At 26.7% G+C, this 13,105-nt stretch overlaps 1 long non-coding RNA gene across 1 annotated transcript; it reads right to left on the reverse strand.

Moving 5' to 3' along the window:
- Positions 1 to 9,288: 9,288 nt before the first annotated feature.
- On the reverse strand, positions 9,289 to 12,173 carry LOC119689720. The gene is made up of 3 exons (XR_005253476.1): positions 11,935 to 12,173; positions 10,567 to 10,813; positions 9,289 to 9,789 (listed from the first exon to the last, which is right to left on the reverse strand). It is a non-coding gene; the product is annotated as an uncharacterized LOC119689720 (long non-coding RNA).
- Positions 12,174 to 13,105: the final 932 nt, after the last annotated feature.

The following is a 13,105-nucleotide window of genomic DNA, read 5'->3' on the forward strand; positions in this document are numbered from 1 at the left end:
TAATTTGATATTACAAAAAAGAAAAATGTAAATGAAACAAATAATATTTGTAATTACAAAGAGAGTTTGTCAAATGATTTGAATTAAGACTTTTTCTAAATAAAATTTTTTGAATTAAAATAAAAAAAATTCAAACCTAATTCAGAAAAATAATTAACCAAAAGCTATTCCTAAAAGAAAGTAGACTACTGACCAAGTAATAAAAAAAAATAATAAGATACTCAATCAGCCCAAAATCCAATGAGTCTCCTTTCATAAAAATGTATCTATAAGTGAATGTTGATAGATACCTTCTGCTCAAAAAGTACTCGGATTTTATAATTAAAACACACAAATTTCAATTTTATTCCAAATTTATTTTATCTCCTTCAAAATATGCTCCTTCTCAAGCGATACACATATGCCAACGCTTAACTCAATCTTCCATACACTTTTCGTAAGCCCGTGCAGGTATGGCTTTTAGTTTCTTTGGCCGATTAAATCGATTCTCTTTTACCGATTAAATCGACTCAAAACGCTTTCCACGAAGGGGCAATTTGAGTTTCGGAAACAGGAAAAAGTCGCACGGATCCAAATCTGGCGAATATGGTGCCTGAGCGATGACAGTGGTACCGTGTTAGGTCAAAAAATCACGTACAACAAGAATTTTCCATAGTAAAAATCGCTAAATGTACTTGAGGTCGTCTCACATTAACAGCTGCTGTAAACAAACTAATTGACAGATGGCGCTCAAATTTGTACCATATATCAAGAAAGGGTGTACCAACATAACAAACAATTTTTGAAAAAGGTCTATTATTTAAGAAGTAGTTAACAAACAACAAAATCCGGATACTTTTTGAGCAGAAGGTAAATAATGTACATATTAACCACTCACTGCCAAGGTTTGAATGAATTCGCAAAACATTTCATGTTCATGTTATGTCAAAACATCAACATGGAACAAAGAGCAAATACTTCATTCTGTTTTTAAGTCGGTAAAAATAGCGCAGAAAGTTTTGAAATGTTAAGAACTGAATACACAAATGAATGCCGCAAGTCTCATACACCAGTTTTTTATTAAGGTGCTCGAGTCAAGATTACGAGAAACTTAAAGACCATAACCATTAGCAATAAAGAAAATGCCAACATATGGAATCTGATTGACTCAGTGGATATGAAACTGAGATACCTATACGCACAGGATGTCGAGCGTAAGAAAACTCATCGGAGAGGAAACTGAGATACCTATAAGAGACCAGAGAGCAAACTAAAATAACCAAAAGCATATCTGAATGGCTCAGTGGAGAGGAAACTAAGATAAGCAGAAGCACATAGTATTGAGCCTGAGAGACTCATTGGAGAGGAACTAAAATTCCTAAAAGCACAGGATTTTGAACTTAAGATACTTATCGGGAAGGCAACTAAGATATCCGAAAGGAAATCATATTGAATTTTAACCGAAGATTTGGGCAAACAGAAATTCTCTAAGTGTTATACTCCCTAACCACCTATTAACGACCAAAAATAAAGTTCTATGAAAGCTTGCCATTGCAAAAAAGTGCTAAAATTGTTTCGAAGAAGTTCGTTAAGCAAATTAGTCACTGTTTTTGATATAATATCATATAATATGAGCCTATTTTCGATTCGTCAGAGAGCAAAATAACCAACAATAAATAACCCAAAAGAGAGAAAATAGCATTTTTATTATATTTTATTTTTTTTGTGTTTATTTTATTTATATTATTTATTTTATGCACTTCATTTATTGTATTTATTTTATTTAGTTTATTTATTTTAATTGGTTTATTTATTTTATTAATGTTATTTATTTGATTTATATTATTTATTTCATTTATTTTACTTATCTTACTTATTTTATTCATTTTATGTATTTTATTTATATTATTTATTTCATTTATCTTACTTATTTTATTCATATTATTTATATTATTTATTTAATTTATTTTATTTATTTTATTTGTTCCATTTATTTTATTAATGTTATTTATTTGATTTATATTATTCATTTCATTTATTTAATTTATCTTACTTATTTTATTAATGTTATTTATTTGATTTATATTATTTATTTCATTTATTTAATTTTTCTTACTTATTTTATTCATTTTATTTATTTTATTTATATAATTTATTAAATTTATTTAATTTAATTTATTCATTTTATTTATTTTATTAAGTTTAATTAATTTATTTATTTTATTAATGTTATTTATTTGATTTATATTATTTATTTTATTTATCTTACTTATTCTATTCATATTATTTATATTATTTATTTAATTTATTTAATTTATTTTATTTGTTCCATTTATTTTATTAATGTTATTTATTTGATTTATATTATTCATTTCATTTATTTAATTTATCTTACTTATTTTATTCATTTTATGTATTTTATTTATATTATTTATTAAATTTATTTAATTTACTTTATTCATTTTATTTTTTTTATTTAGTTTAATTAATTTATTTATTTTATTTATTTTATTAATGTTATTTATTTGATTTATATTATTTATTTCATTTATCTTACTTATTTTATTCATATTATTTATATTATTTATTAATTTTATTTATATAATTATTATTTGGTTCCATTTATTTTTTAATGTTATTTATTGATTTTTATAGTTATTTATTTCATTATTTAAATTTTCTTTTTTTATTATGTTATTTATTTGATTTATATTATTTATTTCATTTATTTAATCTTTTCTTATTATTTTCATTATTATCTTATTTATTTTATTTAATATTTTATTCTTTATTTATTTATTTAGTTATTTAATTTATTTAATTTTATTTTATTTATTTATTTATTATTTTATTAATTGTTATTTGATTTAATTATTTATTTCATTTATTTTTATTTATCTTACTGTGATTTAATTCATTTTAGTATTTTATTTTATATTATTTATTAAATTTATTAATACTTTGATCATTTTTTATTTTTTTTTATTTGTTTAATCAATTTATTTATTTTGTTTATTTTTAATGTCTATTTATTTGATTATTATTCTTCTTCATTTTCTCTAACTTTTTATTCATTTATTTATATTATTTATTTATTTTATTTTATTTTATTTTATTTGTTCCATTTATTTTTTTAATGTTATTTATTTTGATTTATTATTTATTCACTTTATTATTGTTTACTTATTTTATTAATGTATTTATGATTTTTATTTCATTATTTAATTTTTATTTTTTATTTTTTATTTATATTATTTATTTAATTTATTTTATTCATTTTATTTATTTTATTTAGTTTATTTAATTTATTTATTTTATTTATTTTATTTATTTTATTTATTTTATTTATTTTATTAATGTTATTTATTTGATTTGTATTATTTATTTCATTTATCTTGCTTATTTTATTCATTTTATTTATATTATTTATTTTATTCATTTTATTTATTTTATTTATATTATATATTTAATTTATTTTCTTTTTTTTATTTTTCATATTTTTTTATTAATTTAACTTATTTAGTTCTTTTTAGCAAATACCATATATGGAACACTTTTTCACGGAAATTAGAATGTAAGTATTTTTATTTTTCAATGGGTTTGGGTTTCAATATTATCTAAAAAAATTACTGTTTGTGTTTAATTAAAATATTAAAAAACTTTACAAAGCATACTTAAGTTTCCATTTGACAGTTAAGTGATTGTTTCGATTTCACCAGGTGAACTTGTTTAAATGTTAATTGGCACTTTAGTGTACAATATATATTAAACACTTAAGGGTTACTTATCTTTAATACGCCTGTTGGAAACTGTCCCTCAAGTGATGTTAAAGAATATGTAATGTGTATAATTAACAGTTATTTCAAATTTTTTTTCTTTGTTTATATTAGATAATATTTAATAATAAAATTTTAATCTACTCACCAGTTAATTAATAGTTAATTTATTATTTACAACACACACCGACACTTTAAAAAATTAATAATTCACAAATTTGCAAAATAATTTAAATTCTTTAAATTCTGCAATTGAACACTTTTACTCAAACCATTCCAAGCGACGCCGAAATATTAACTACGAACTACCGCAAGTGAAACGAAGAGCTTTTGCCAAAAGAACTCATCTTGGGAAAGAAACACAACTTACCGTTTTAGTGCTGATAACGAACAGGAATATTGATAAGCAGCTCAATTGTTTCAATTTCATTTTGTTTCTCACGTTAATTGATGAATTCTTCATATTAAAAAACAAACTTTATTTATTTAAGCAAAATAAACCAAGAGAAGTTAAGTTCTGCGTATGTTGACGTCATGAAGTCTGCTTTGCCAGAACAAGTGTGGCAAAATTAATAAATAATTTATTAACAAAAAAAAAATTGTTTAGTGTCTTGCATTTGCTAATAATATTTTTATTATATATATAATATATTATATATAATTATCATATAATTATAATTATATATAAATAATATATATATAATAATTTTATTGTATATAATAATATAATATTATTATATATAATTTTGATAATTACATCGTACAAAAAAAAAAATATAAAACATTTTTATATTACTACATTGCAACTAATATTTATTTAAAAATATATTTTTTAAATCATATATTTGTTTAATAATTTATTTATTTATTAAAATGCTTAATGATAAATTAATTTACATTTTAATGAGAAGCTATAGCAAAAAAAAAACATATTATTTAAATATATTTAGCAAAATTGAATTTACGAATTTAACTATAAATTTTACTAATGGTTTCTCGCGAGGTTGTGGAAAGAAATGTTGAGAGGAAATCTACAGTGAAGCCAGAGTTATCTCTCACTACTTGTAATCGAGGACAATTATAGTATGTAAAAAGTGGTTAATAGATGAAGAGTGAATATGGTAGTATTGGGACATGCCAGGAGATTCTCGACAATGAATATACTCACAAATCATCACGAGGCAATATCCCAGGCATATACCGGTTATAGGTTTTAAGTGTTTTATGTAAGCTGCAACGAGTAAAGGGGCTTGCTATTCTGTGGTTTTATTTTAGTGGTGAGGTGATTTGAAGAAAAGATATTGATTTATATATTTTTCGATTAGTGAATTTAGATTTGCTCTCAATCTGTCATTTTTTGGTTGAACTTTGTGGCCCAATCAAACATGTCAAATAACGTAAAATAGTTCTTAATTTCAGGGTAATTTTATTAATCTGAAAAATATTTAGAGTATTATACATTTGCTTGAAATTAACCAAACCAAAATGAATACTGCACTAAAAGTAAATCTTCGGTAAAAAAGTTACCCTTAATTTGTCAATCAAACAAGACATTAGAATATTTTAAAATAAAAGAAATAAAATGAAGGATATTCTGTTTTTTTTTTAGTTTTTTGAGTTTTAATTTCAAACTATTAATAAACTTAAACAGCTGAATAAAACAATTTTAGTGACTTGAAACGGCTTACAAAATCTGCTATAAAATTAGCTATGTATATACCAAAAAGGACTCAAAACGTTTTGTGGTCTACTTCACTACTTCACGTTTTCGTTCACTTCAGTGGAGCCACTTGGTGGATGGTGCGCTGTCCCAACGTCCCACAATATATAACACCAAAAAGAATTATATACCACTAGATTATGTTTGCTAAAATATGATCTAATTAATATTTGGATTAATATTTCCATATATTTATCCTTATTTGCATTTAACCTACTTCTAATTTTGATCGTTAAATTTTGTACTATTGTATTTGCTTTCATATTTTATATAATATGTTTTCACACCAAAATAACAAAATTGAGTATTTTGTTAACTTAAATTCTGAAATAATGATCTTTGAAAAATTAAAGAAGTCATACTTAATCCAAATGTAATACAACTGCAGTCCTTCAAGCCCCGACTCTCCGACAACATCATGCCTTATATAAATAAATATTCGAAATTATTGCTGGGTTTAAATCAAACACTCATTTATCTCTGACAATAATGAACAATAATGAAAGTTCAAAAATTATGCCTTTGCGGGTTAACAAAAAATCCCCTCCCCCTTTTGACAAAAAAAATGGATTTTTCAAATATTTTTTAAAACAGTTTTTTTCCACAGATTTGTTTTAAGAAAACTTCCTTTTTGAGAGAGAATGAAGGGAATTTGAAGAAGAATGTCTAAGGTAAAAAAATTTAATTATTTATTCGTAATCAATGTACTGAAAACGTGAAATTGTTATCTCTTCAAATAAAAATTTTTTTATTAACCACTTAAAAATCTAAAAATCTTAATTTTAATACGTTATTGCCAGAAATCGAGATATCTCGGAGAAAAATGATTGCAAATTTGAATTCAGCGGACTCAAGTTAAATTAAAATCATTAAAAAGTAAGAAAAAGGAAAGGAAAAGACTTCATTTTACCCACACAGTGTAATCAATAGATCTGCAAAGATCAAAGCGGAAATCGATGGTAAATAAATTTCTATAGCATCGGGACTAAAATCAATATTTTCAAGTCTTGAGTATTGTCAGTATATGGATATCATGTCCCTGGTTACCAACGAAGAAGGTCTAAAAAACATAAATACTAGGTGTGGGCATCAGTTATTTTGTTTATCTGATATAAAACTATAAACACACATAAGTTAAGTCCGCCAAATAAAAGTGTTTTTATTTTGTACTTTAGTGATCATGTCGAACTTCATGCCGGAAAAACAACCTTTGCGGGACGTATTCCTTTTCTTATTTAATCAAAAGAAAAAAGTGAATCAAAACAGTAACAATTTTACTTAATATAAACTATTGTGTTTAATAGAGAGGTTTCGAGAAGTGGTGAAGCACAACAACAAAATTTTTATTATTTCAATTATTTCAAATACCGTTCATCAGTTATTTGTTATTTTTAATTATTCGTAAATAATTTTTTAAGACTGCAAGTACCAAGAATTAAACTCGTACCCAAATTTGAAGCTGAGAGTCAGGTTTCATTAGCCAACTAATTTAATAGAGTTAATATTTCTTATGAAAATTTTTTTTCATTCCAAAATATTTCAAAATTAGTTTTCAATAAATTACTACATTTAGTAATGCAATTGATTAACAATTATAGAGACACTTAATGGCCTCTATCCGCTTTCTATCCGTGAATGCGGCCACAAAAAATCCAATAATGAGCCTTTTTGAATGTGGGGCAAAACATTAAATTAAATGGGCATGAACAAAAAATTAATAAAAAAAGGTAGTCTGCGTTTATGACGACAAAGTTGAAAACGTGTCTTCTAAGTTGTCTGCACTCTACGACGCCTGCACATGGGAAGATCTCAAGCGACCAAACGACCAAACATGGTTTGCTGCTTAAGTTGATCGACAGATATTCAATACAAAAAAAAAAAAAAAGCAGAGAAAGATAAAATTATAAAATTTTAATTGTGAAACAGAAGAGATTGTCTGAACTGGTGATGTCTCGCCGGCCGTGTGAGCTGTGCGTTAGCTGCAGAACAATAGCTACTTATGCCGCTGATTTGTAGATTTACGAGATTTACGAGCAGAATGCGTGCATTATCTGCAGGGCTCAGCGGTGACTTGATTTTTAATAAATGATAAATATCATGAGATACAAGCGCATTTCATAAACGGGAACGGATGTCTACAAAGCTCAACCAACGATCTCCAAGCTTTGCTGTTTACAAGTACTAAAAGGTATATTAGAAGTGCTACCGGAAGCCACTGCCTGCTCATGTATCTTCACACAAAAACCTCAAATCTTAAATCCAAGAACAAAAAACAAAACAAAAAACAAAAAATAAAGAAAAAAATGAAAAGGGAAATTATGATTTCAAGTGCAACTAAATTTTTTTTTCAAAAAATATTTCAAATAATTATTGAAATATTGATTGCACATATTTATGTGTTAACGTCATAAAAAGTCTTAATTATAAATATTATTTAATGATTGTGGCATCTCAGAGACACAAAAATGCATGCCTAAATCAGTGGACTCTTTCCCCACCTCATGCTTGTAAAGAAATGACGACTGTGACTGTTAGTTACTGTGTCATGTTCGTTTTGTTCAGTATATAATATGGTCAATCCACTCATTATATATCCAATCAAATCATTTCAAACAAATTTCAATTTCCATTTTCAAAAAAAAAAATTGTAATTTTATGGATAGATACAATTAATTAATTTTGTGTGTGTGTGTGTGTGTGTGCCTGATTTTTTGCTTTTAATCTTCCATAAGCCATAAGCTACGGTTTATCTAAATAATTAGACAAGTTTATGTGCACATAAATTAAAAAATTTATTTATTTTGAATATTTTCCATTGCAAGTTGACGACATTTAATTAAAATTCCATAAACCAAAGTTATTTTATGACTTTGTTTCACGTTTATCTGTAGTCACTTCTGAGAGCCGTTATTGCCCTGAACAGTCGGAATATTGTGTTTACACATTTCAAGTTGTCACACTTTTTGACTTCAATTTAATCTGAAACTTTAAAATTTTATGTAAAATCATTCATATATATCCGCTTAAGATGCTATTTTGACTTTTTTTTTGAATTCATAATAATCGTCTTATCTATTTGTACTTATTTATGCCTAAATCGCCAAGAAATCAAAATACATGTATTTCATCGTACCGTAGTCCCGTAATCGAAGCTATGAAATCGATTAAATTTTGTTCACAATTTACACCAATTTTATTACCACCTAAAGCAGTGGCATGACATGAAAGGGGACGGTGGGTCTGATTTTGATCCAGGTTGACTTCAATTCAAGTCGCACCTCTCCTCAATCTATTTCTACTTCCTTTCAGAGAAAGGAAGTCTCAAAGTCTTTATTATTCCTTTCAGGTTCTCCTGCTGGTTACTACAATAACAACAACTTGAGGATTTGCTCAATATAGTTTTCAATATAATTAAAAAAAATATCAAAGCAAATACTAGAAAAGACCTAAATATATACAAATATTGAACGAGTGATCATTAGCTTTAATCATACAAAACAAGAAAAAGTTCATATATATGGTATATCTTATATGTATATTAGTAATTTTTGCCTTTTGTATAATATTACATAAAACCATAATAATTCCCATAATTCTGTTTAATGCCGGAAACGTGATTGCTGCCAGAGTATATATAGGAATCAACATCATAGCACTCATTTTCAGTACATTTTATTCCTCTATTTTCTTGGTTGGTTAGTAGTTACTAGTCAACAGATATTCTTCCTCTCTTAATAATTAGGGATTATTTGACATTTCCACCTTGCACGAAGCGCTTAAATATAAATTAAAGTTTGTTGAGTTTAGACAGTTTAACAAATCTTCGGTTCAATAAGTATTCCGGGAGCTTAACTAAAAGATTCACACCAATAAAAGTATTCCTTCTTGAAGTCAAAGTTTGTAGTTGTTTCTTCTTTGTCAAAGTTCTCACATCTTCAGCGATAAGTGTTGAATGGAATCCATGGGTTCCATCCTATACAAAAAAGTACAATTACCCTTATATTTTTAACTCGGTCTCTATTATCCAATTGTCAAAAGCTGATCTAATTGTAAGAAGAGCAGGTCCAGCGAAATGTTGAACATATTGAGAGTGGCTTCCATTTTGGATTACACAAACGAAAATAATTAAAATAGGTACACATTTTGGCGGTTACTTAAGGTTCTAAGATTACTTATATCGATTCTCCAAAAAAGCCATCTATATAAACGTCAAGACAGACTAAACTGTTTGCTTTTTTATTCCATTGGTTCGGCATTATAATGCTGATTAAAATGGTTTTGTAGCCTTCACAGATCTCAATTTATAGATGTCACCTGCAAATACATACAAAATCATCAATTAAAACGAGAAATTAAAAGAAAACCATTTTAAATATATTGTAGTTATATAAACTATCTTATATTTGAAAATATTTATGTTCATTTTATATCAAACGTTTATAATTTTATTTAAAATTTATAATGTAAATTTTGATAGTAAATTGTGATTGAAAGTCCCTATCGATGCAAATCATCTACGGCTCTGGCAATATATACATGAATGAACGATTGATTGTGTTAAATTCGAATGCATTTTGAAGAAAATGCATCCTCAAATTGAGTTATTCGAATTATATTGGATTAAATGTATAAAAATTAGTTTTAAAATCTCATTTTTTTCACATTTTATAAATATTTTGAATCGTTTTGTGACAAATGCCAAGCATTAAATATTAAGAGGATTAAACAATATTCTTGAATGGTAAATATCCAATATGAATAAAAGTATTAAAGTATTAATAATATTTATACATAAATCTTTTATTGCTTAACTAAACGATTTAATGCTTTTAAACAGATATCTTATATCTTAGCTTTCAAAATTAGTAGAGTCCCTGTTTAATTATTTTGGTTTGTAAATTAGTCATTGCGAAAACGATTTGACTATTTTCTAGTTCCGTTAATATTTATCTGAAGAGATTTCATTATACTCAACAACGAATAACACACACATTTTTATATTGTTATTATTATTATATCGAAATCGCATAACAAAAAGTATTGGAACACATATAGGTCCAAGGACAGTTGCTGTATTATTGCAGAACTCACCTCGTTTTTTCAAAAACATCTGGTTTCCCATAAAAACCCTAACAGCCGTATAAAGTCGCTGTACACAAAACTGCCAATTCTTCACAATTTCTTCTTCACTCCAGTTTCTCCTTTCTCCTAATTTCTCGTTTGTACCAATTCTTCATTTCCCCCAATTTCTCGTTCGCCCCAATTCTTTATTCGTCCCAATTCCTACTTCCTCCCTATACACAGGTCTACCAGTTGAAGTCCCCCGAACCAGTTAAGTCTGTAATATAAAATTTTACCGGCAAAATTTTATTCTACATTAATAAAATAATAATATTTAAATAATAATAACAAAATAAGAATAATAAAGTAATAATAATATAAAATAATAATAAAATAATTACTAAAATTGTTAGTATTGCCACAACAAAGTGGCATTACCGTTGATGATGCCATAAATTAGACAGCGTCCATATGCCAGATCTAAAGAGCCTCCTTAAAAATAGTAGTCCCGAAAATTTTCAACACTATCGTTTCTCACTATTATCCTATACCCCTCTACTTTATACTAAGTAGAGCCTAAGTACTAAGTAAGTACTAAGTAGAGTCTATACTCAACTAACCGTCGTTTCACTCAACTACTTCCTAACAAGTTGACAAAAACAAATATATGTACATAACCAATTTACTCAGACAAGAAATTTATTCAAATTAGGAAAAAATAAACTCTATTAACTTCTACCCTATATAAACTAAAGTTAAGTATAATTCTTAACAATTTACAAAAAAAAATATGTTTTATCAATTCGATTATGATTATGATGATCATTTGCAACGAACAAGATGAAGGCCAAGAATAATCATCTGCAGTAGCAGCGGGGCCTGAACGCAGGTCACACCGATGGAAGTCTTAAATGACTAATAGGGATCCTACCTCGAAGTAATACTAACGTAGGCCCTGGGTAGGATAAGATCTCTAGGAAGGAGGAAGAGTGGTTTAGTAAGTGCGAGTAGGGCACTTATATTCCGGGGCGCCGGATTGTTGTCAATGCGTAGGCATTCCACTCCTTCTTGCCGCAAAAAACAACAAAAATAATAACCATTTACAACGAAACCAGTTATTTCCAAAAATATAAAAATATATTTTGACAGAAATTATTGAAATCAAACAATAGTTTAGCTTAGCAGAAAAGCTTAACCTCAAACCCAGGATTCAGAAAATAATATCAGCTATTTGTAATACGAACGCCGATCCACAGATCGACTGCAAGCTTAGAAGTTACTCGCCTATAGAAAACAAAAAACGTGCGATCGTCTAACGTCAATGTAATTTCAGCGACCACAGGACTTGCGTACAAACACGACTTGTAATAACAATAAAATATAGGTGTTAATACTTACTCTTATAGTGGAGGCAAACTCGTACAATTCTAAAATATAGAGCACATATCTTTCATTCCAGGTATACAGTAATCTGTTTTCTTCTTCAATGCGATTAATTCATTAATTTTGTTCACTTTATTAGTATTAGTGTCTAATAGAATTGCCGATTGTGGAATACATGCATGACGTCAACTTTTCTAGTTTCTAATAAGATTGCTAGCTCCTTCTTCTTTGTCGCAAACAGAATGAAAAGTAGGTGGAAAATAGCGAACGAACACAAAAAAACGAAAATTACTAATTGCAAATGCGAACTACCTGTCAACGCAGTGTTGTAAAGCGCATGAAATGCGCAGATTATAGGAAATTGGTAAAAAATAATATGATGTCGGTTATTGAAGGATTCTACAATTTTCTAATTGATTGCACAAAAATATAAAATGTATTATTAAATTATATAAAATGTGTGATTTTTATTAACATTGTGTTAACGTTAAACCTTCCAGAACAAATTTATTATTAAACAGTTGACCACATAGCATATTATCAGCTGATTTGGGTCATGTTTAATTGAACATTAAGTCGTCATATCTTTTTAAAAACAACAGACGTGTGTGGGAACAGTGTATATGAATTCCATTATCCAATTTAATAGAACAATTAGGAAGTAAGTAATTTCCATTCAACATCACAACAGCAATAAAAGCAATAGCAACAGCAGCAATGATTGACTACCAGCAATTGTTGAAAAAAAATAAGAAACTGAACAACATACAGATACAGAGTAATTTTACATACAGAGTAAAAAAACTGTTAGAATTATTAATTTCTGTGAGAAATAGAAACAAATATTTTAAATATTAACAAAAATGTTACGCTTATTTTTCCATATAGCATATTCTAAATTAAAATTATGTTTTGCTGGCTACAAATTTAACTATGTATTATGCTTTAGTTACACCGCGAAATCTAACAATCTATTTCGTAATTTACTTTGTTTCAAAGTGTTTACACTGAAATAATTCACTATATGATCATAAGTTTTTTGTTTTCATAACTATTTGGTGCATGACATAGAACGTTATATTATCTCTAACACCAATATACTTTAACAGGCGTTACAATTTTCACTCTGACTTGTTTAATAATATGGGGTGTAAGTCTCCACAATTGCTGACGTTTTATTTGGACG

This window comes from Teleopsis dalmanni, chromosome X (genome assembly GCF_002237135.1).
Source record: "Teleopsis dalmanni isolate 2A chromosome X, ASM223713v2, whole genome shotgun sequence".
In the NCBI taxonomy this organism is placed as follows: domain Eukaryota; kingdom Metazoa; phylum Arthropoda; class Insecta; order Diptera; family Diopsidae; genus Teleopsis; species Teleopsis dalmanni.